General features: G+C 39.3%; 1 protein-coding gene across 10 annotated transcripts in view; it reads left to right on the top strand.

Annotated features, from left to right (window-relative positions):
* KIAA1217 (KIAA1217 ortholog) overlaps positions 1 to 24,540 on the top strand; it is a 362,847-nt gene that overhangs the window by 115,282 nt on the left and 223,025 nt on the right. For 3 of the 10 annotated variants that reach the window (XM_065830202.2, XM_071805231.1, XM_065830218.2), the window contains exon 1: positions 12,427 to 12,511. The exons of 1 other annotated variant lie outside the window; for it this stretch is intronic. The gene's annotated coding sequence lies outside the window, so the exon portion shown is untranslated. Of the gene's footprint in view, positions 1 to 12,424; positions 12,512 to 24,540 lie in introns of those variants that run through there. 6 more of the 10 variants (XM_065830203.2, XM_071805233.1, XM_071805229.1 and 3 more) reach the window with 5 other exon arrangements.

A 24,540-nucleotide genomic window follows, 5' to 3' on the forward strand; every position in this document is an offset into this window, starting at 1 on the left:
CTGAACAAATCACCATGAAGTACACCATCACTCCAGCCTGCTGCTCTGTCATTTGTATTGCTAGGAAAGTTTTTTCTCATCAATAGTGTATATTTTTAGAAATTAGTAAAACCACAAAGTTCCCTGAAGTCTAACTGGTATATTTATGATTTTAATAGGGTCTTATGAAGCACTGGTAAAACAATGCACATTGATTTATGAATAATATCAATTATAAAGAAAAGTGTCTTAAATAAGATTTTAGGTTCTTGTTTTGTGTTTTGTTGTTGTTGTTTTTTAACCTCTCTGAACCAATATGAGATTTGTGCTTTGTAGATTGCATGTGTCCATTAGCATCGTGTTGAAATTTGACCTTGTTTTTGCACGGCAACCAAAATAAAGATTATTAAATTATAAACTTCCTGGAAGTAATGGGTGGTAGTCACAACTGTGGTCAGGAAGGCTTCAGGAGAATCACATTTATTGTGATAAATGCAGATTGAACATAGTTTTAAGTGAATTTCATGCTGACCTGGACTGATCCTGAGGGCTGTTCAAGGCTGCGCTCCACTGGGGATGTTGGGGTGAAGGGGGCCTCTCCCCTAATGCTCCATCAGGAATTTGGAAAGGTGAGCAGCTTCTACCCTCTCCCCCAGGAAATCCCCAAGGCAGCTCCCTGTGGTCATATGACAGATGGACATCTCGCTCGCATTTCCACAAAGCACATTTCTGTAACAACATATCATCATATACTCTCTTCTATTTGAAAATTTACCTAATGTGGTATGGCCATGATAGTTGGCAGAATTTCCCCCCTCTCATCCTAATCTCTGCCTTCTGATTGCTGAATCTTTGCTTCTTTCTCCTCTTCTCTGCCCCAAATTGCCTTCTTGTCGCCCGTAAGCCTTCCCAGGCTGTCCCAGGGGACCGCTCTGCACGAGTGCCCACCAGGCTTCCTCACCATCACATCTTGGGAGCACCTGATGGGTGATACCACCCTGCAAACTGCCAGGCTCCCTTTTGACAGGCTTCGTACCATATTTAGCACAGTAAAACTTGATGCTCAGATGAATAAATGGGAAGAACAAGCAAAGGAGCAACTATAGTTGCAGAGTCTGGTGGCTGAGATAGAGATGGGATCAAGGCTGATGTATAGTGTAACAGCTGCTGTAAGATAATTTAAATATGCCATAATGCGCTTGGAAAGTATAGGATTAAATCCTGAATCTGCACCGGGCTCTTGTTATGCGGTTAGGTTCTGCCTAATTAAAATTACCTGTGCAATTACATTTGAGTGTAGAACCCTAAATGGATGGATTTAATCACTAGAATGAAATTGGTTGTACAAAGGGATAAGTGACTGTGATCTTATTAGCTGGAGAATAGACCGAGGTAGTCACTGCTAGTGGAAGAAGATGGCTAATTTGTTTTTGCTGGAGAAAATCGTGAGGAAGCTTGGAAGGAAAAGTTTAGGCAGAAAATGTTCCAAACCATTGTTAATGAAAGAAATATTTTTCTTTTTCTCTTCTCTCTTTTTGTTGTTCTTGTTGTTGTTGTAAAATATTGCTCTTCAGAAGTATTAAGGTGTGTGTCATATTACAACACTTTGCAAGTCACTAAGAATGGGATTATTTTATTCAGTTGAGGACATCATGTGAAAGATGTATTAATTAAGGTATCTTCTTTAGACCTGGGGGGGTTACATGCTTGAAGCTAATTTTGTGGTCACTGCTTCTGTTTTTGCTATGTTTTGTGGCTGTAAGCATTGCAGCGTTGTTTTATGTAAAGGAGAAGACAGTAGTTTTAGGTTCATGCATTATCTGAGAGATACTTGAATTCCCAGTTGCAAAACTTAATGTCGATGTGTGAGTAAATTATTTACAAACTGGTCTTTAAAGGCCAGCAGAGATAGAAAAGGTCCCTTTAATTCTAATGTTAAGTAAGGAAGTTACTCAGGTCTTATTCTTCCCCTTCAGAGGAGTTTTTATTGAGGTGAAGGAACTGATTTTCCTGACTCAAGTTACTCTGGACATCCCCCCGTACAGACGTTTTCACTGAAAGGCATTTTAAGGACTATTAAAATGAGAGACATCATGAAAGCTTGCTCTCAGAATTTATAACATGAATTTTTTAATAGCTTCTGAATTATTCTGTGTATTTTATGGTTCATATAATAACATGGTAGATTTGGTGGTTGTATTTCAGTGCAGGGAATTCAGGTCAGACTTGCTGAAGCCTCCCTGGTAACAGACTGGTGCCCGTTCATAGCACAGGAGGGCTTGCTGATGGAGAGTTATTTTGCTCCTTTCCATTCTTCTTTTTTTTTCTTTTTGCCTATTTTATTTCTGTCTTTCTTGGTTGGTGTGTGTTTTTAAGTTCACATGTTTGTCTGTCTGCTTTTTATGTAGCAGTCCTTATAGCAGCATTTTTATTTTAACCCTTTAAGATCAATCAAGAATACGCTGAAGTTAACTTTTTATTTTATTTGATTAACGCATCAGTACAAATGAAACAACTTTGAACTAAGACAGTGTATTTTTAGCTGGTTTAGTCATTACAGTCAACCAACGTAGCAACAAAAAAAAAAGCCAGCAGATAACAGAACATGGTTTGGTAGAGCGTAGAAAATAATGTGCTCTTTGGGAAATTGAGTATGGATTCAAAACATCGTTTTACCAATTCCCTTCATGGTTCCATGCGGAAATGCTAGTCATGCAATGTCCTCTTTATTTTAACTTATGTTAACCTGCCTTCACAAGTGACCATTGAGCTTTTTTTTCAAAGGAGATTTTATGTTTATGTGTTTCACTTGGCGTGGTCACCAGTTTAGTTTTCCATGCGGAAAATAGTTTGGGGTTGTTAATAATGTACTTCATGAATCCTTATGTTTTAATGGTAGAGTTATTGGTTCTTTTCAAGGTTTTTCTTGGCTGGAAAGACTACTATTTCAGCTTGCTTTGCTTCATTGCCATCTACTATTGTCTGTTGTTTGATCACTGTATTGGATTTTCCCTTCACGTTCCTGATGAGCAATACCTAACGATGGAGGCTGGTAATGATCAGGGCAACCTGGACACCAATGCAAATGTATGCCAGAAATAAAGAAAACAGCAGTTGCTGCATTCCTAAAGTATGCTCTGTGCTGCAGCCTTTTCAGGCTTAAGTGCTAGCGATTGGGACCATTTATTGTCATTTATGTAAATAAGGTAATGAATCATCAAATATGCAAAGTAGGATATTAAGTCATCTGCATAAGATCTCCAGATTTCAGAACATTCAGTCTGCACAAGTATGGGTAGATTGAAACCAAGATGTGTCGTTCCAGATGGCTTGAGCATGTGAGGATGCACTGCCTGGGCTTTTTAGGGAGTAGTGGTAAACTCCGATTACTTGAACTATCACGTGGAGCTATCTAAACACAAATAAATGGAGTTGCAGATTTCTTTACTGTTCTTTTAACAAACATATTCATCTCTCCAGAGTTGCTCAGACAGCAAGGGACTGAGCAGCTGACTGTTCGTAGACAATTTACTCAAATCCCTGAAATCAGCATCATGGGGCACTTCATACAGTGCTGTAAGGACAGTAAGTGACAGAAGGGATTGAATTCAACACCAGTCACTTGCAATTTTGACACAGAAGAGAACTTTGTGCATCATATATATTGTATTAAGTAACACTGTGCAAAAAGTAAAGCTTGCTGTAGTGTGATGATACACATCTTAAATTGAACTTACAGGAAAGACACTGTTAAAAAATTTTCTGTGGTGGTCAAAACCACACATGCAACTCCTACATTTTATTCCTTTGTCTCTCCACAAACATTAAAAAAAATCACAAAAATCACAGAAAACTGATCAAATTAGTTTCTTGAAATAGTCATTAATGGGTCTCTGAAAAAAAATAGCATTTCACAAATAGACAAATACATTTTTGTTCTGTTGGATGCTCCTGAGAAAAGGACACTGATTGGTATAACACTCTCTGTGCCTGTTTGCATTTTAGATAGTGACTCCAGCTAATTACTTTTGCTTAAATTTAAAAAAAAAAAAAGTCCTAAAATGAATTCTGGTCTGAGTTGTTACTGTACCTGATGTATAAAAAGTTCTGTATCTACTTATTAGCCATCCCATTTTCACAGACTTGTTGAAATATTTCTTTACATCCAAGGTCTGTGGTGGAAAAAGACTGTGATAGTCCAGCCAAGAGTGCCAGAGCTATGGCTCCTCCAGACAGCTATTCCTTCTCACCACCATCCTCAGAGGACAACCATTGTTTTCCCATTGTTCTGTTTTCTTTGTAGTTTGGCTCCTCTTTATGAGAGCATCCACTGCAGCACCAGCTCAGGGGTGTTATTGGTGGAACTTGGCTGGATGAGAAATAGTTAAAATTCTTCATGTAGGATAGGAGTGGATTACCTGCACACCTGAAGTTTGTCTTCTGTTCAGTCACTTCTTTTACTTGCTTTTCCTATTTTGTTCACCCATGTGAGCAATGTAGAACTTCAGGATAAAAGAGGAATATTGAAACTATGAAAATGGTTTATCTGTGCGTTGCCCATATGTGCAGGATTCTGTCAGTCAAGAATTGCGTTTGTCTCCTGGCATATCCAGTCTGTTCCTGCTTCCTACCTGTTTCCTCTTCTCTTGATTCCAAGATTTTATTCAGATCATTGTGTGGACTCATTTTCTGTAAGGCATATTTTGTCTTCTGTAAAACTTCGAGCTTTCCATGTTGAATTGTTGGTGTGATAATGTTCTTTATAAGGATCTTCTTTTATTAAGAGGTGGTCATTTGAAAATGATGATGCAAAAAGCTAGAGAGGGCTGCATCTATGCTGAAACAAATTAGCAATTAACATTAGAAACAAACATTTTCTCCAAAGTAAAATGTCAGTGTAGTGTTTTGTGTTGTTCCTCTCCTTCCCCTTTTTATAGTAGCATTAAAGACTAAGGCAGCCATAGTTTCACGTACCTAATTTCAGAAGAGATTTTGAAGCTTGGGCACTTTTCTCTTTTACTAAAAAAATACCAACGCTGTAAATTTGACAGAAGATATTTTTGCGCACATCTTTAAAATGCTTTAAGAATCTAATGTGAAATAATTGTAGATGTGGAAAGCATTATATATACGATATTAAACAATGAACTAATAATGGTAATGATCCACTGTGATTTATAGCTAAGGGGTATTCTTTTAAGAATGTATTGAGCCTGAGTTCTTATTTCATTTGACTAAAACATCAGAACAAGGGAAATAATTTTGAACCAATTTGTATAAATTTTAGCTTTTTGTGTCATTACAACCAACCAGCATAGGACCAAGAAGAGCCAAATCACAGAACACTGTTTGATAAAGTTTAGCAATAATTTACATATAGAATAAACATTTGAATTTTGTACTCTTCTGTGAGTGGTTGATGTATAGAAAAAGGTGACATTCTTCAAGACAAATATTTGTTATGAGTTGCATGGGCTGCTACTTGCAGCTTATTGCTCCTTCTGGAATTGCTTAGTGATTAACATCATCTCATCGGGAGAATGTACCCAAGCCTGCCACCACAGTTGGCACCGAGTGGAAATCAGTGCAACTGTCTTGGCAAATAGTTCAAATGTTACTGGTTGTGTTTGCATGCAAATGTCCCACTGCTTTGTTCTTCTCCACCATCCACCCATGCATGGGTGGATGCAGTTACCTGTGTGCACATGTGCTTAGGCTTGTACAACCCTTTGAGGGGGAAAGGAAACCAAGTGTGGTCCTCAAAAGGCACCCTGAGGACAGACAACACCAGGTGAGGGCTAGCAGTGATGTAACTATTCTGGTTTAGAAAAACTATAACCATGATATAGTTCAATATATGTAAACACTTTATTAGTAGGCCACAGGCCTGTGTACAAAGTCTTCTGTTTGCCTGAGAGGTCTTGAACCAAAGCCAAATACAAGATGCAGAAGTGATAGAATAATAAAGAAAATATATTCAGTCCTTGCTGATGGTATTTCTGGTTTTGAAACAGAATGGGGTGTTCAGATTCTACAGCTGTAAAAATGTCTATCCTTAAGAAAGCCTTTGCTATGGCTTAATTTCCTAAAACTTGAAGAAAAAAAATTAAACTGGGCCTGAAGGTTTGTGGTTTTTTGGTTCTTGGTTGTGGTGGGGTTTTTTTGTCTTTGTTTTGTTTTGTTTTTTTTTTTCTAAGTCTTGCAGCTGAGATTAAATTTTTATGGCTGAGTAGTAAATCTCTGGAACAGGGTTTCCTGATAGAAATGACAACTCTGCTTTAATTATAGCATCTTCTAGGCAGCTATTATATTACAGCAGGACCCTTAACAGACTTTTCTTTTTAAGACCATATTAAAGAGTAACTTGCCATAATTACAGCTTGCTTTCTGCTGGAGGGTTCACCTGTCACTGAATGACTGACTAGGTTCCTTTTGCTTGGTTTGTTTTTCCAGGAAGAATGTTCTTACATGTGTGTGAAATGTTTTTAAATGGGTCTCAATATATTGAATGTGAAACACCTTCTGTATTATGCAACTATTTCAGAAATCATATATGGAAAAATAAAGCACTAGCACAGAGTTTTAGGAAAGCTTTAACATCTGCAAAATTAGCTTGTCACTAATTTTGCATGCTTCAGTTACTAGAAAATGTACCTCTATGAAACACTGAACTTTTTTTTATCGTATTACATACCTATCTGTGACTTGCATCTAAAATTTTTTTCATCACTGATCTTGTTCTTTTGCTGCCTATACATTTATTTCTCATTTCACGCTGAGAATGTTATGCCATCTGGTTACTTGCTCAATTTTGTAAAGAGAAGACTTCATTAATTTACGGTTTTAACTTCTGCACCTGCAACTTCCATTTACTCGTGTAGCAGTTGTTGCCTCTCAGTAGTTTAGAAACAGTCTGCTGAATTTGAAATATTTGGGTATGCATTCCTTCTTTCCTGCGACTGTCTCCTCTTTAGATAGTTGCGGGCCAAAATATGGCAGAGGATCTGGTGAGGCTGAGAAAACACTGCATCCTGAACTCCATGGCATCAGCTAACCACGCGTTCCTTGTTCCCATGCAAGGGATCTTCTCCCTTCCCCAGCTCTTTATGTGCGAATGTAAACTAGAACTTCATGTGTTCCCAAAAAAGGAAATTTCAAGCTTTGCGAGTGCTTTGTTTGGATTTATAACATCTCTAGTCGTGTTTCTTTTATCCCAGGGGGCACAACCGTTACTTAATAGGAGTATAATAACCTATTTAATATGCTATGGTAAAAATGCTGTCTGTTAGTGAACTCTTAACAAATTCTTGTTGTCATATTTCAGTAGTTAGTTATTTTTCTATGCAGGAATGAGGAGACCTGTATTTTGAAACTAAGAGGACATTGTTTTAAAGAGTGTATGGATGGTGTATGATTACAAATATGTGATTATTCAAAAGCATAGACTGCACTGTTGGTCCCTTACTATCAGTTTCTGCCGTGTGAGGCAGTGACAGTCTATTCACTCCCTCAAAGGACTAGAAAACTTCACACATTACTTCACGAAATCCTGACAAATGGAACTACTTTTTGATTAATGCTATGTTACATCAATATGATGTCTCTACCTAGCTGAAGTAGGCTGGCTGAAATCTAAGGGAAAAGGGGTTGAGTTTGTTTTGGGTTTTTTTTGTGTGTGTGTGTGTGTTTTTTTTGTTTGTTTGTGGTTTTGTTGGTTTTGTTTGTTTGTTTGTTTTTGTTGTGTTTTGGTTTGGTTTTTTTTTTTGGGGGGGGTGGTTGTTATTTGGATAGGTTTTGTGGTTTTTTGCTTTATATTTTTCAAGTAGTTCAAAGGAGTACCTTGGGCTTCAGAAAGTCTAAGACCTGATGAAAGACTTGCTGCCTGGGGAGCTTCATTAGGAACCTGTGGTGAAGGGCGTGGAGTGGCAGGGAGGGACATACCCTGCAGCCGGGGAGAGCCCAGGGCTTCAGAGGAGCTGGGGTGGGCAGAGAACCTCTGCCCTTGGGATGCAGGTGGCGAGGAGCTGGCAGCAAACCTGGGCTGCATGCTTTTGTGCTGTTTCATCCCACGAGTGAAGCGATTTACAGTGTCTAGATCCATCCCAAAACACAATAATAATAATAAGCAACCTGAGCTTATGTTTTGGTACGGTTGTCAGTTATTTGGTTGGTTGGTTAGTTTTTTGTGGATTTTGTTTGTTTGTTTTTGAGAGAGGCTTGATGCTCATGTCTGGAATCACCAGCTTCACATCTCAGAGCCTTTAAGAGAAACAAACAGTTAAGACCTTTTTTGAGAACATTGTGTCACAGATAGCAAGACGCTAAAAGGGAGTAATGGCCAGGAATCACAGAATCACAGAATGTTAGGGATTGGAAGGGACCTCAAAAGATCATCTAGGCCAATCCCCCTGCTGGAAAAGGAACACTTAGATAAGGCTACACAGGAACGTGTCCAAGCAGGTCTTGAATGTCTCCAGAGTAGGAGACTCCACAGCCCCCCTGAGCAGCCTGTTCCAGTGTTCTGTCACCCTTACTTGAGAGTTTCTTCTCAAATTTAAGTGGAACCTCTTGTGTTCCAATTTGAACCCATTGTCCCTTGTTCTACCATTCGTTGTCACCGAGAAGACTGGCTCCATTCTTGTGACACTCACCCTTTATATATTTGCAAATATTAATAAGGTCACCTCTCAGTCTCCTCTTCTCCAAACTAAAGAGACCCAGCTCCCTCAGCCTTTCCTCATAAGGGAGATGTTCTGCTCCCTTAATCGTCTTTGTTGCCAATAGTCCAAGAAGTGGCACTTGGGCATGGGGTTGTTTAATTTCTAGGACATTGGAGAAAGAAGGTTTGGCATCTACTGTTGGACAGATTTAAAGATGTTGAGGCATCCAGATTATAAATAGTCATTGAATATATTTTGACAATATAGAATCACAGAATGGTTGAGATGGGAAGGCACCTCTGGAGATCCCCTAGTCCAACCCCCAGCTCAGGCAGGCTCAGCTATAGTGGGTTGCTCAGGGCTGTGCCCAGTCATGTGTTGATTATCTCCAAGGATGGAGGTTTCGTGCTCTCTCTGGTCAACCGGTGCCAGTGTATGACCACCCTGGCTGAAAAACAAACAAACAATAACAACAACAACAAAAAACACAAACCAAAACAAAACCAACCAACCAAAAAAACAACAACAAAACCCACACCACCACCAAAAAAAGCTTTTTTTAATGTTTAAATGGAATTTGTTGTATTTCAGTCTGTTCCCATTGCCTCTTGTCCTGTCTCTGGGCACTACTGAGAAGAGCCTGGCTCCATCTCCTTTACTCCCCCATCAGATGTTTGTACACACATAAGAATCATAGGATCATAGAACGTCCTGAGTTGGAAGGGACCCACAAGGATCATCAAGTCCAACTCCTATCCCTGCATATTAGAACCCCAAAATAGACATAATGTCTAAGAGTGTTGTCCAGTCACTTCTTGAACACTGTCACGCTTTGGGCCATGACATCTCCTTGGGGAGCCTGTTCCAGTGCTCCACTACCCTCTGGGTGAAGAACCCTTTCTTAACGTCCCACCTAAACCTCCCCTGGCACATCTTCCTGCCATTCCCTTGGGTCCTATCATTGGTCATCAGAGAGAAGAATTCAACACCTGCCTCTCTTTCTCCCCTTGTGAGGAAGCTGTAGACCTCAATGTGATCTCCTCTCAGTCTCCTCCAGGCTGAACAAGCCAAGTGACATAAGGCTGCCCCTGAACTTTCTGTCCTGCAGGCTGAACAGTCCCAGCTCTCTCAGCCTCTCCTCACAATACATAATACCATTAGGCACCTGATTGCTCTTCAGGCACCAAGATATTATTGAAACTGGTTGTCTGTTACTGATTAGAGTATTCTGGGCATTTCACATGTTTGAGGAACATGTTTGATTCACCCCGTTTCTGCGTGGCTTTGTCTCTGCTGTGAGACAAAGAGCTTCTTCCTTGTCAGAACTGAATGTCGATCAAGATGTTGCTGCTGTCTCAATGCAGAAGTGTCACCTTGGTATCTGAACGGACAAGACTGGACAAGGGCCCATGCTTTTCCCATCAGAAGCAGATGTACAACATCTCCGTTTTCCCACCTCTTGTTGCTATGTTACTATAGAGAGAGCCTTAGAAAAAACTTGAATTCATGATGTCCTTGCTTTGCTTAGAAATTAAATTATTTTAAGTTTATTGGTAACATGACCATCTGGTTAGACTCCTGCTTCACAGATGAGGCTGCTCTTTCCAAGAGGACCCTGTGCTAAGGCTGGTCAGTTTGACTGAATGTGCAATGTGCAGTAATGTCAGTAGAATTTTGCCTTAGCAGTATTGATTTGAAAACCAAAACACCATAGTTTATGTTGCTAGAGCTGGATTTTATATCACAATTGCCCTGTGTCTGGGAGAATTAAAATATGTTCATGCAGTATCAGAGGAGTTATTATCACTGCTTAAAAACTCTTCTTAAGCACAGAGTATTTGCATTTGGTAAAGAAATCACAGTGGAAGTTCTTCAAAATAACTGTTTGCAAGAGTCTGAGACCTTCAGAGGAAATGACAGTACAACTGAGCTCTCAGATATTTGTCTTTCACTTCTTTACCTCCTTCTTCACTCATTGCTCACTCCAGTTATGTGATTAACTCTCTGTCTTCTTGTTTCACTCCTGCTTCTGTTCTCCATCTTCTTCTGCATGACCTGCTGTGCCTGAGCACTGCTAATCAGCACAGTTACTCTCCTGTCTGTCAAGTCCCTTGTTGAGAGTTGAAGTCCTCCCACTCACTTAGAGCTCCTTGTATGTTGATAAAATAATATGCAGAATATTATCAATATCATGGCAAGGCTTGCTGTATTGCACTTAATCTGTCCCATTCTTGATGTGGCAATAGACAATATGCTTTATAGATGAAGCATAAACAATTACCTCTTTAATGTGACATTCTTGAAAAAATATGGAAATAGCATGCAAAAGTATTTTACTGCATTGCACAATTGCCATCTCAGAAAATGAGGAATGTCTGTAATAATTTACTTATGTTTTCCTGTTGTTTTGCTTGTTAAGCATTTATCCTAAGTAACTATTAGTTCTTTAGCTCTGGTAGTATTGATTTGCTTATGTTTGTTCTAGCTTTGAAATAAGATAGTCGCTCGTACATATTGATACTCATTGGTTCAACATACTGGTTGCCTGCGATATTGAGGAATACTTTTTAAAATTCTGTGTGAGTATATTACTGTAACTGTAGCTGTAATGTTTTCTCTGGTTTACACTGTGGGTTTTTTTTTTTTTTTAATTGTTTGCAAAATTATGGTGAATGGCATTTTCTTTTCATGTGACCAAGTACTCTGAGTCTTGGCGGTGCTCACAACCACAGGGCTGGCAGAAAAAGTTAGGTAGACTTTGCCTAGGCAGTTTCAAAGAAAAGCACCCAGGAACTGAGGTTTAAAATAGCATAGCCCGAGGTCTGGAATTTTTTCTTTGGAGAGTCAGTAAAGAACATGGTTATCTGTAGTGTATAAGAATCCAGGGGATTTTTATGTGTATATGTAGCAGTTAAAGAAGAAAGTATAATGGGCAATAGTCTGTGCATTGTTATTTCTTAAGCAATGCCAGTTAATAATAAGAGATTTGGGCCATTTTTCAAAAAGAGGTGCTATTCACTGTCAATCCTTCATTTATTTTGGTGAGCTAGAAAATATAGTGGTAGGAGAATATGCATCATTCCAATTTAAACTCGCACCATGCTTAACTCAAAGACAAATGGATTCTTGACGTTAGGTGTTTACCATATAGTGCTGAAGTGGTGTGGTTTTGGCACACGATGAAGAAATCTGCTTAAAGAAGAAAGCAATTATTTTAGAGAGGGGGTTGGGAGAGGAATGCAGGAAGGTCCTGTGCGGAGGTAACCCCGCACCTGGGTGGTTTTTCACCTTGTACCTGCGTAGGTGGGACATTCCCCTTTGGCTCTGGTGCTGCCCCGCGCCCCTGCGGTGCATTCTGGGGGCTTGATACCATCCCTGGAAGAGCATCTGCTCCCCACGGTGCAGTGGGGACACAGCGCTGCAGCAGAATCATCTGTTCTACCCCAGCACACATTTACATTCCACAGGTCTGGGAAACTGTCTGCGTGACCACCCAACGCCTGGTGTTTAAAACTGATGGGACTGGCAGCACAGCACTTCCCATCCAGCTGCGCTGCACACGCCGGCTCCCCAGCCTCTGTGCTGGAAAGTGAGCTGGGAAGGATTTTTTTAGAAATTGCTTTTGAAGCAGGTACATTCCTGCACAGGCACAATGTCCAAACCCTCTCGCTTGGCTCGACCTTTGTCAGCTAATACGGCTCCTAAATCGTCTTTATCTAGGAAAGAAGATTTTAACAGCCGATCACGAAAAATTAGGCTCAGTGAAAAGATTTTGAGAGCTGGCAGCGAAGGAAACCTGGTTAAACAGCATCAGCATGAGCAGGTGGAAATCACAGAAGTGCTTGTGCCACGGAGGGCTCCTTTCCTGAAAGGTAACCGGTTATTTCATGCTTCAAAAGAAATAAACAAATGCATTTGCAAATGCTGCCTTTTTAATAAACCCCAGACTTCAATTATTGTAGAATAGGGGGTGTGTATGCATGTGTGTATGTGTCTGTGTATTGTTTCTAAATGACAGGTTCTGGTACCTAAAGCATTTATTTTGAAAATAAAAGGACTCAAAATATTTTTGTTGTTCATTTGTGGCTGGGTGCTGTATACAAGCTAAAAACGTTGGTCTGACAAAGTGATAAATCACAATCTTTTACAGTCTAAATGTGACCATGTATTATTTGAAATGATAATTTAAAATCATTAGCAAGCATGAGAAGGATTAAATAATATGAGAAAATAGACATCAGTGCAGGCACAGAGTCTGATTCAGCCTTGCAAGTGAAACTCCTGTTGGTGGATCCTAAGAGAGCTGTGAGTTGATTTCTTGTATAAAAACTAAACAGATCAAGTGTATTTGGAAAAGCTTATATGCTTTCAACATGCAAACAAATGTGGAGGATAATATAAGATTACAATCTGCTTTCACTGATCTGTTAAGCAGTGGGCTGCAGGAACATTACCATTGTCTCTTTTTAACTTAGTTTTTGCAACAGTGCTCCTTAGAACTACATTTAAAAGTAGCCATTTAGTCTGGTAAAAAATGAGGGCAAGTTACCATACTATTAGGAAATAGAAGTAGTAGTATTCTAATTTGACTTTTAATAGGTTTTATATTCAAACATGAATGAGATGCAAAATCTTTTCTATCCAGAATAGAAATTGCTGCCTACCCTCCCCCCCCTCTAAATCCACAGGAAAAAAAGTGTGAATCATAGATCCTTGTAACTTGAAACTCTGTATTTTCATTTCACATACATCCAAGGTAACAGCTTTTATTCCTGGCTAAATAAGTTTTAAAATAATCTTTTTTTAATGCGGTATGACTTTTATTATTTCGCGAAGAAGGGAGAGGTGGTGACACCTAATCTTACCCAGGGAGATGGATGATCTGTTTGTTTCTACAAAGGAAACTGGGTCTGAAGCACTTTATTAAAGGCAGAAGAGAGCAAACAGAAAAGCTGGAGGTGGGAGGGTTTAGACTTCTGGTCTCTCTCACAGACCTTCTTGCTTATTTAGCGATGTAATGTGGAAACTAATTTTTGATCTGTGATGTATGCAATAAATTAAAACCCTTATTCCAAAAAAAGCAGATGTACGAGTTTTTCTGCCCTTGTAAACAAATATTTATTGATGCTCTAGTAAACGATGCTTCCCCATTAAGTTTTATAAAATTTGAAAGCTTCCATAGGAAACTCTGTAACAGTAGGGTTTTCACCAAGTTAAATGTTTTTAAACAGTAGTTTGTCCCATTTTTGTTCTCTTATTTATTTGGTGCCTTGAGAAAAGGAAATTATGTGGGATTTACAGAATAGCAAGTGTGCCCTTTTAAGGGATGTGATTTTTATGGAGCTCTTGGGACCTGCTTTTACTGGTTTATTTAAATGTTTTGGGGCTATATAATGCTTTGCAACTAAAAGCAAGGGTTGCACTCACTGCTTAGTGTTTTAGGTGAGATTTCTCTAAAAGAAAAACCTAGTGGCTATCAGTAGTTCTGCAACCTGGCATGCACTTCTGGTATTTATAGCATTACGCTTACTGTTTTCTGGAGCATGAATTAATCCCTGTTATGTACTGGCTGTCTGCATTGGGATGATCTGTGTACATTGGACAGTGTTACTGTGAGTTGCTTTTGCAAGAGATGATGAAGAGCAAATATTGATGCTTCCGAAGTCAGAGTACTGTAAGGGTGAAGGCAATGCAGAATATGCGGCTTTTCTCTGAAAATGGGACTGGCTGGGTGGCCCCCAATGGACACTAAGCTTTGGCCAAAAGCGGTTTGAAAGATGTTTGAGAGAAGTGGGTGTAGAACCGGATGCTCAAGGGGCAGCAGCTATGGCAGAAGCCAAAAGAAAGAGTGAAGGCACAGGAGCCACGGGGCAGTGCCTTGGGGATGAGAGTGAGTACGGCAAGAGAGTGCAAGCAGCAGACAGAGGGTTTTGGAGTGGTCCTGAAGAGGAAAAAAGAGAAAGTGGGAGAGGTGCCAGAGGGCTGGTACGGGCTGGATGTGATGGCTGAAATAGTGGTGAGAGGAGATTGAGAGCTCTCATGGGAAGAGGACTGGGGTTTGGAGACGAAAAAATGGCAAAGGAGGATTCAATTTTGTGAATGGGTGGGTTGGAAGGGCTGGGATGGGGAAATAGAAACAGGGTCTTCTGTCAGGTGGGGAGCAGGGTCCTGAACAACCTGATGTGGAAGATGCGGTCTATTTGACCCTCCTTAATCTGTTGTCACGTGATGCCCATGAAAAACCTGTGGCCGCATGTGTGCATTACCCCTTCAAACCCCTCTCTATCCACAAGAGAACAACCTGCAACCACATGACTTACTCCTGCCGGTGAGCTTTGCGTGCCATCATGAGCAACACGATGGCATTTCTGGTTTCTCTGAAGTTCTTTTACATTAAAACCAAAGAGATAACATGACTGAATGGTGTCGACAGACAGCAATCCAGCAAGCTCAGTGCTTCACAGATAGGAAATATGAAACTGCAGTTACACTTGTAATGGGACTATAAAGCATGATGATTCATTTTAATTATGATCGTATGTTGGGTTTTTTTAATACAGGATCCTTGCCTTGCCTTGTGCATGTGATGGATTTTGTTTAACCAATAAGTTGGATTGTGTGGGCAGCTTGTGGCAGAGAGAGATGAAGGCCTTATAGGTAAAGCCATTAAAGGTAGGAGTGGGTGTCTCTGCCTCTGCCACAGAGCTGTGTGTGGTATCAGCCGTACTGCCTCAGCCTTCACAGGGGAACGCTGGCTGTGTGGATTTACTCCTTGTTTTAGGTTTTGGATGTGCAAGTCTCAGCCCATGGGTCTGATTTTGCAGTCCTGAACACACATAGCAGAAACTGAAGTCAGCATCAGCTGTGATTTTGTTGCATGAAGTGCTGTCTAATACAAAGGACTAAAAAGGTCATCATGTACTTAAATGTTGCTCCTCACCTGAATTTAATGAACATGTTTGACCATAATTTCTCTGGATACCAGCTTCTCATCTCACTAAAAAAGGGAGGAAGGGGTAGAATAAGGTCCTTATTTTATAAGGACTCTTGTGAGAATGGCATTTCACAAATATCTACCTACTTGAATACAGTAATGAGGAATACTGAGGTCCAGGCTACAAAATGTGTTGCTTGGCCTTCAGACCAAGGTCTGACAAGCATGTGGTATGTTAACCCAAAATCCACATCCAGGATAGTTAAGACAAAGCATTTGGCACCCTGAGTGTGAAATTAGTCCTGTTCATTTTGTGCAGAGGAGATGACAACCATGTGCACGTGGGGTGCGAAACAGGGTGGCCGAAACAGTCTGAGTTTTGGGATTTCCCACCTGGCAGGTGACTATCTTTGCAAACTCAACATCATTTTAGGATTTGCTGGTTTGAAATAAAAATGGAGATAGCTAAACCTTTCATTTTTCATTCTGTCTTTCAAGACTGAATCAATTAAAATATGATTTTTTCACCTCTGGGATATGCTACTGATAGGAGAGCTTTATGAATTTCTGCCATCCATATTTCCTCCAACAAAAGCAGAGAATATACTAATGACTGTCTTTTCAATTTCATTTCTCTGTCCTATTTTATTGAGTTTTGATATTTGCTTTATTATTTGGCTTTACATCGTTCTACTTTGCTTTATTTTTCACTCTGTTTTTTCCATTAGATTTTCCTCCCCAGTTTCTCCTCTGCACTTTACTTTGCAGACTGTGGTAACTGGAATGCAAGGCTGATACTTTTAGACTGAAACTCTTAGTATCTCATATTTGGTTGGATCCAACACTAGACCAAACCGGTTTGCCCCATCCGTAGTTATTAGAAAGGGACCAAAGGACTCTAGGGGTATAGACGGATTAATATCTATAGGCTCTTCATGAAAAATGAGCAATAACAGCACCAAAAAAAATGAATTCTGTTTTCCACATTTCATTTTTATGACAAACTTGAGCATAACAATGACTATATAATCCATAGTTGTATTACTAATTATCTCCAAGCTTGTTGTAGCTTTTAAATAAAGAGATCATGGGCAAAGTTTGGAAATTATTCTTTCTGACATTCAAGTAATATCTATGGTATTTTTAAGGCCAATGACTTTATCTGTCGGGAACTTCCATTTCACAGCATTTCCTGACAGAGATGTACCTACAAATACAGAACACATGTGAGATTAAGGGTTACCCCTCCAAGGAAGCTCATTATTAAAAGAATAGCAAAGCAAAGAATGTTTGTATTTAGCCTAAAGTAGTTTTGTTTCCTCTGCAACTGTTTAATATTCATCAAGACAGAGACCAGAGATCTTATAAGTACTTTTATATACAAATGTTCATTGTCTCACAGATATAATGCTAGCCATCTTTTTTACTGCCAATACCAAATTTTTTTTTGCTTTTAAAATGCACAATTTTTACTACAATCTTAAATAAAAAAATCTGAAATATTACTGTCTTTTACAGTAGTCTGAAAAACTGTAATGAAGCTAGGGTTGGTATCAGATATGTGCATGCTAATACTATTAATTGTTCGCAATTTTGAGCTTGAGACACATAGATTTGCAAGCTGATAAGGAATGTATTATTTATTTTTAGTATATTAATGTTAGGAACAAATATAATGGACCATTAGATATCAAATTACAAAAGAAATCTAGATAAAAACTTTTCAAGCTGGAAAAGAACTTTATTAAAATAACTCTTGGCATTTACAATTGCATTGTGGAAACAGGGGTCAGGTATGCAACGACAGTCATTCTCTCATTGCCTGTGTACATTTCTTTCTATAGCTGTTGATGTATGTCTTTACCTGGAGGATGAATGGGGCAACTGAACATGCTTCCTTCCAATTAAGATTATGCAGTATATAAACTGGAGTTATGGTTATTGAAAACTGAGTGTCTGGACATTTGTTTAAGTAACGAATGATACAACAGTCTCTTATTTGCTATGAGATCATGACTCAGACCCAAGCATAAAGTATACTTTCACTTTTTTGAAGCATGATTTCCCACAAAAATTGGGCATGTCGAAACGCCCTGGCAGGCTTTCCTTCATTGGTAACCTTTTTGCCCATTATCTGAATTTGTGCAATTATGATGGAGAAGTAACTGTCTCAAAAATACTGCATTTCTGTGATATACTGTATACACTGTGTGCTGTATAGGGTACTATGTTCTGTACCTGTCAAATACTACATGTCTATCTTTTTCTATAATTTTGTGGAAAATTGCTGGCTAGGTGGAAAAGGAAGACCTGATTAATACGATGTTCAGAGAAAACCTGCAGTGCCTGCTCAACTCTTCTTATACATCAGAGAGTTCACGTATGGGTGAGACCCCATGCACACCACACAGAGACAAGCTCAGGTTGTAGCTCACAGCTCAGACAATTCACCAGAGAGGCAAATTCAGACTGTGGAGGAGACTGCTTGAATTCTGATGGAAACTTTTTGGACCTGAATGCGTGCTGAAACCTAAGCATAATTCAGTTTATGAAGTCAATAGTCCATCACAGAGAAAAAACAAAAGGTGCATTCGAAACCAGGTTGCAGTAGTCACACTGCCTACAGAACTATTTTTCAATTGGAAAAGCATATCTACTTTGAAATCTCTCTGTTTAGGACCTGGAAGAATTGGAAGAAGAGCACTCCACATCCGCTTGGGAAGCTCAAAATCTTCTGTTTCTTATACTATAAGGGCTAATAAAATGTGATGGGAAAAAACCCCACTAGTTCCCCTCACAACTCAAGAAAAGCTTAAACTATCTAGATGAGGGAATTATGGAGAGGCTACAGTTTTGGGGAAAATTAGGTATAATTTGCTTGAAGATTTATTTTTCTTTAATTTGTGTATCTCTGAAATCTGTCAGAAGGTTTGATGTTTAGAATAAATAAGGAAATGAATAGGTGGCACAGGCTGTAGGTACTTAAATGTTCCCCATCAGTAGATCCCTGTTCCATAACTTAATGTATAAATTTCACTTAGCCATATGTAGGATGTAAGTATATATTTCATTTAGAATATATAACTTTGTATGTATATATGACATCTATAATGGTTTAAGAGTGTAGCGCACTATTGGAGTGCCATGGCTGAATTTTTCACTGTTAGGGGTTTCAATAGATACCATTCAAACAGTACCAGTTAAATCTGGACAAATCTTGCAAAGTTAGGATGAGAAGACTGAAAAATACTAGTCAAAAAAGTCAAAAGCCCCATCAAATCTGATTGTTTCTGCAAAATATTTTTTCTGTCCAGAACAGACTCTTGAAATAGAATCTGTATTTTTTTTTAATGTGTCCTGTTATCAAAACAACTTATAGAGTTTTGAACTGAAACCGTAACTTCCAGATGTATGCTTTTATTTAATGTTGTGGATATTCTAGTAGATTAAAATGTTGCTTGTGTGTTCAGTTTTAGTAAGTTTATTTGTATGACATCAAGACAGGAATTGTTCTACACTTGTTTGAAAGTGAGAAGAACAACATGCAAATGTGATAAAAAGAAACAGTAATGCCTATGTATTTAATATCCTTTGTACTTGATATGAATTTGGATTCTGAGGCATCTCAGAGGACTCTGGGAAGTCTGCTGGTGAAAAAACGCCTTGGTATCCACACACAAACAGTGATGCTGATGGAAACTTTGGCATCACTGAGCTCCTGAAGAGTCCCATTGCCACCCTCCCAAGTCTCTTAGGGTAGCCTGCATCTACTCTGAAGTGGGATTTTCAAAGCTGGATGCTATACTTCATCACTAAATGGAGTGGAAGGATTATGTTACATTCCTTGAAGACAGATATTTGTAAATACTAGTGCAAGTACAGTTTTTGCATGTTGGCATGGTAATGTTTTAAGCTTCTGATTAATACCTAGAACCATTTTTGCTGTTAGTCATCTTTTCAGTCTTCTGGGCATTTACAGGGTTTCCCCTGTCCAGGAAAGATGATCCTCTGAGCTGATCTCAATTCCTAAATCCTTTCTTGTGCTTTAAGGGTAGGCAAAACATTGGCCCTTTTCAAATCTTCTGGTATCTCACCCATTCAGAGTGAACTCAGATAAATATTAAGAACACAGGACTTTACATCAGTTATTAATAGTTTTTGGAGTGCCCTAGGATGAGACTCATTAGACCCAGCACACTGTCTGTTTCCATTCCTTCTCTGTTTAGATTAATTACGAAAGATGCATGGTCACAGCTGACGCTCTTAGTGAAGTCTGATATGAGAAAGGCATTCAAAAGGCTGCTTTCCTATGCCATGTGTTAAAAACTGTCTTTTCCCACTGAGTAATGGATCAGTTTTTGCTCTTCCTCTGGCTACTAAGTCATTTATGCAATAAGTAGTCACCCAGGCCTGCTGCTCATTTTAATCAAAGGGAGAAAACTCAGGGCTCACTCATGATTTTGCCTTTTTTTTCTCTCTCCAGGAGAAAAAAAAAGAAAAAAGAAAAACAAACAAACAAACAAACAAAAACCACAACCACAAACCGAAAAGCAGTTATTAATGCTGCTTCAAAAAAAAAAAAAAAAAAGCAAAGCAGCAAACATGAAAAATCAAAACATCTGGAGTGCACAGCTAGTTGGCTGGACATACCTAGATATTTAAGAACAGAAAAGGTTGTACTACTATTGGGGAATGCGTGTTTTATTATATCTCTCTCCTGTTGAAACAGGCTGTGGATGTGTCTTGGTTTAGATAATACTTATCTTGAGCCTGATGCTTCAAGTTTTGTTCCTGCTGTGGCCTGGGCATAGGAGTAGCGTCCTGGACAGTGAAAACTTTGGAGGGGGAGACCTCCTTAAATGCTTGTCTTCCAAAACTTGGATTCATCTGCAGCATCTAGATGCGAGACAGACTTAATTCAGTTGTTTGAAATCAGATTTGATTGTGTCTTCTTGTTGGAAGACACAGGGAAGGAGATTTAGGCAGAGCAGGTGAGGCTGCAGCTCCGCTGCGTGAGCTTCAGAAAGGTGGTGTCTGGGTCATTGCAGGACAGGGCAGTTAGGACCTGGAACGTTCGTCATTTCCTTTTGAGGCTTTAGATTTATCTTTTGGCAATGATGTTCTGCCTGGCTGGAGATGCTCCCTCTCCCCTATTACGTATGGTTTCCAGTGTCCGTCAGTTAGGATCTGTCCCTCTTTCAAATCTCAGTTTCATTAGGGCAGGGGATAAATACCAGGAATAGCTTTGGTGTGGATTATTAAATAGCATCTCAAGGGGTTAAAATTAACCCAGAAGTTTGAGGTAAAAAACCTTTTCAATGCAACAAGGCCTGCGCTGCCCCATAAGTTACTATTTTTTAACACAGATTTACCAATGAAGCCATGAATGCATAGTAAATAACCTCATGCACATGCTGGACATTCCAGGCAGTACTAAAATAATTCATTCAGTTCATGCACTAGCCATGTAAACTCACATGTAGCACTTAGCCGTTTTCCAGCCCCCGTCTTTCAGGGTGCAGTGTGCTTTTTGTACTGGCCACATGGACACTTTATAATTAACTGAGGCTCATCTGCCATCTTCCTTGTACTTCTTGTTTTAATAGTGTATACAGCCATGTGATCCAGTTTATCGCTGTGCTGATTTACCTCTTATTACCATTTAATCTCAGCTCAGATAATTATGTTTCCTGTTCTCAGAGCTCAGAGAGCTGAGGTATCATGTGGAATGCCAGGCTGACGGCAGCGGTACTCACTGACCTCGTCCTTTGCGGGGTTCTGCGGCTCACAGCCCCACGTTCTGCAGCACTGCATTGGCACCAAAATATCCCTTACACATCTGTTAAATGTTTTATCTTATTTGTCATCCAAAATTAGCCCAGGATAGTGCTAATGGTATAGGTTTTCATCAGTGGAAGGAAGTCTGTCAGTGAGGGGCCATTCTGTTGCTACTTCATAGACACTGGTGGAGCAGGTGGCATTTGGGCACATGTGTATGGGATAGCAGTTGCCTCTCAATATCTCTGTATTGGTTCTTGAGTTGAATACAAGACCCACGAAGGATCAGAGGTTGCAATGAGGTTTCAATCTCCTTTTTCTTCTGCTCCAGGAACCTTGTGCTGTGTTAATATCCTATATAACACAACAGAGGTAATAGGTAGCATGATGGAGGATACTAAAATAGCTCTGGAACAGAATCCTTAGATATTGAAAGTATTATTTGCTTTATAATCTCAAGCTAAAAGTGGAATGGTTGCATACCTAACCAAGAAATCAGTTAAAAGGTTTTCATCATACATAGCTAAAGTTAAAATAGTGACTTGGTAATTTCACCTGAAAACGACAATGTTTTCCCATTGCCTGATGAAATGTTTTTAAATGAATTTACTGTCTTAGTTCTATAAGTCTATTGTTTTTAATATCATCAATTGATGTGTGTCATGGCATGTAAAGTCAATAGAAGTGCAAACAATACTTGTGCCAGGTAAGCTAGTTCTGTATTTTTACAGGAGTTCAGAGGCTTATCAATCGTACAAGTATTTCTTCATGAAAGATACCTCTGTTCTATGTTCTCATAAAATCAAAAGCATAGCAAAGACAAGTTTAACTTACATAAATATTTTTGTAACAGGGTTCTGGAGAGTGATTGTAATTAATCCATTGCCATACTTGTCTTCACAACTGGTGAAATTAGGCTATAGTCATACTTCTCATCAGGGCAGCTGCTGCTGGTTAGTCCTATAGTTTGTAGCAGACAAAACAATTCCTTACTGCTTGACTGGCAAGTTATTCTAATGCAGTGTAGATGCAGGATCTCAGTGGTGTTCCTAGCTGCCCTTTGGCACCTTGCTGACATGACCTCCTCAAACGTAAGACTGATCTTGTTGCTTGTTCTGGGTGTATTGGGGTAATTCTAGGCCATGTAACTGCTCCCTGAAATAATCTAGGAGCTTCGTTTACCAATATTCTTCTGTTCCAAGGACTAGGGGCTAGTGACAATAGCCTTGATCTCTCACTTTACTCGTGCTAAATCTATACTATGTATCCAGAAATAAAAATGGTGGCCTGTAGTCATCTTCTTTATTTAGTAATTCCTGTTCAACCTTGCATGAAAACTGTAATTTTTCCAGAAGTCGAAATGGACTGCATTTTTTTTTAGTCAGCTAATCACTGCAAAGCAGAAAAACAACTTTTGTCAAAAGAGGGAAGTTTCTACCAGTGCAAAGCTGAAAGCTTTAGGGAGAAAAATGTGGGAAGCTCCAGGGTGCTTCCCTGGCACATGGTGCGGAACATTGCTCCATCACAGCTGGCCCACAAAGATCCACAGAGGTGAACTACAGCGGTAGTTTAATAATGATTTCTGTATTGTCCTCTTAGTAGTAACACAGGAGTTGAATTTCAAATGGTAAGTTACAACTAAAAGCATCAACTTGAATTTCTTTAGTCTCTTCCCTTTCCGGTTCAAAAGCACAAGTCTTGTGGCAGATGACATAGTACGAATTCTTCCAAGCCCTCTGTGAAAATATTGGTAGCATGTAGCAGGTGCAATCCTAATTTTCACTGTTGATCACCAGTTGTTGTTTTCACTCTTAACACCAGTTGGTCTTTTACCTTCCTCAAGAAGTTACATTGATTTAAGCTATGTCCATGACATTTGGAGCTGTTCTGTGCCACTCCGTGGCATGTAACAACTCATATCTTTGTATCCTATGGACTCTATATATTTATTACATATAATAGTTCTGATAAAATGTCATATCTTGAGTAGAAGGCTTGTCAAGCTACATATTTGAAAGTCAAACCCAGCATTTACTGATCATTTTACAATGGTGCTGATAGGATGTGGGGCTGATGAGCTTCAGTGTTCAGTAGTTTCTCAGGCAGTGTGCTGGAGAGATAGCAGAGGGAGTTTGCCCAAGTGTCCTTATCTCTTCAGGAGGCACATTGTATCTCATAGCAATAAGGAAATGCAACCAGCTGATGGGACTAGATATTCTTGCATCATTAAAGAAGCTAATATAGAAGATGAAAGATCCCTTAGATTGTGACTGCACTATTTAAAGAGTTTCTTATCCCTCTAAAAAGGTTCTGAGTAAGTTTGGTTTTGGTTTTTATAAGTATGCTTGCTTAGAGCATATTAAAAGCAGGTACAGATGCACTTACAGTTGTTTGCTATAGCTGCCATGAAGGTATGAGATGAAGGAAGAAGGAGCTGACTTGCAGGCAGCATCAGTGTTGAGCTGCAGTCTGCTCATTGCCAGGTTGGAGGATCCCTGGTCAAAAGATGCGTGTGAAAAATGTGTGCTTCAGTATGTGAATATATAGACACAACCTGTGTGGACAGAACAGCGAGGACTCCTTCACCTCCGCCTGGCACCAGGGTGCCATCAGGAATGGGACTCCCGCAGTGGCAGGGGTTGGGTGGCCAGTGGAAGGTGCTGTGAAGGAAGAGGATGAGGTGTGCGTTAGGAAACTCTTTAGAAGCTGAATTCTGACTGAGTCAGAACTGGTGGCAAAATCTGTGTCGTCTTTTCACCATGCTGATATATGGTTAAAACTACTTGAAGCCTTTGTAAATGGTTCTGAAATTTTTAAATGAATGCTGATATACATGCAGACATTACTGATACTCTCAATTGGAAAACTGAATAAGTGTCTGATAACACTTGTGTTAAAGATGGTAAAAATATTTTGTAAGTTTTCTTTTGAATTGACATAAAATTACTCCTACAGAATTTGATACAAATACCCTTTAGTCTTCAGTGATTTTCTAAAGAACTGGTTCTAACTACTTCAGCTCTAATTTTCTGAATTATGAGAAAAATTAAATGTTCACTTTTTCCAAGGACTGAAAGAAGTATGTCTGAGCCCTGGGCTTCTCTCTTTTACTTTCTCAGTTCACTGCAGCTGGGCTTAAAATAGACTTGAAGTGAACAAAGCAAGCACCCCATCAGTTATTATATTAGA

The sequence above is a fragment of the Patagioenas fasciata genome, chromosome 2, assembly GCF_037038585.1.
Source record: "Patagioenas fasciata isolate bPatFas1 chromosome 2, bPatFas1.hap1, whole genome shotgun sequence".
Classification (NCBI taxonomy): Eukaryota; Metazoa; Chordata; class Aves; order Columbiformes; family Columbidae; genus Patagioenas; species Patagioenas fasciata.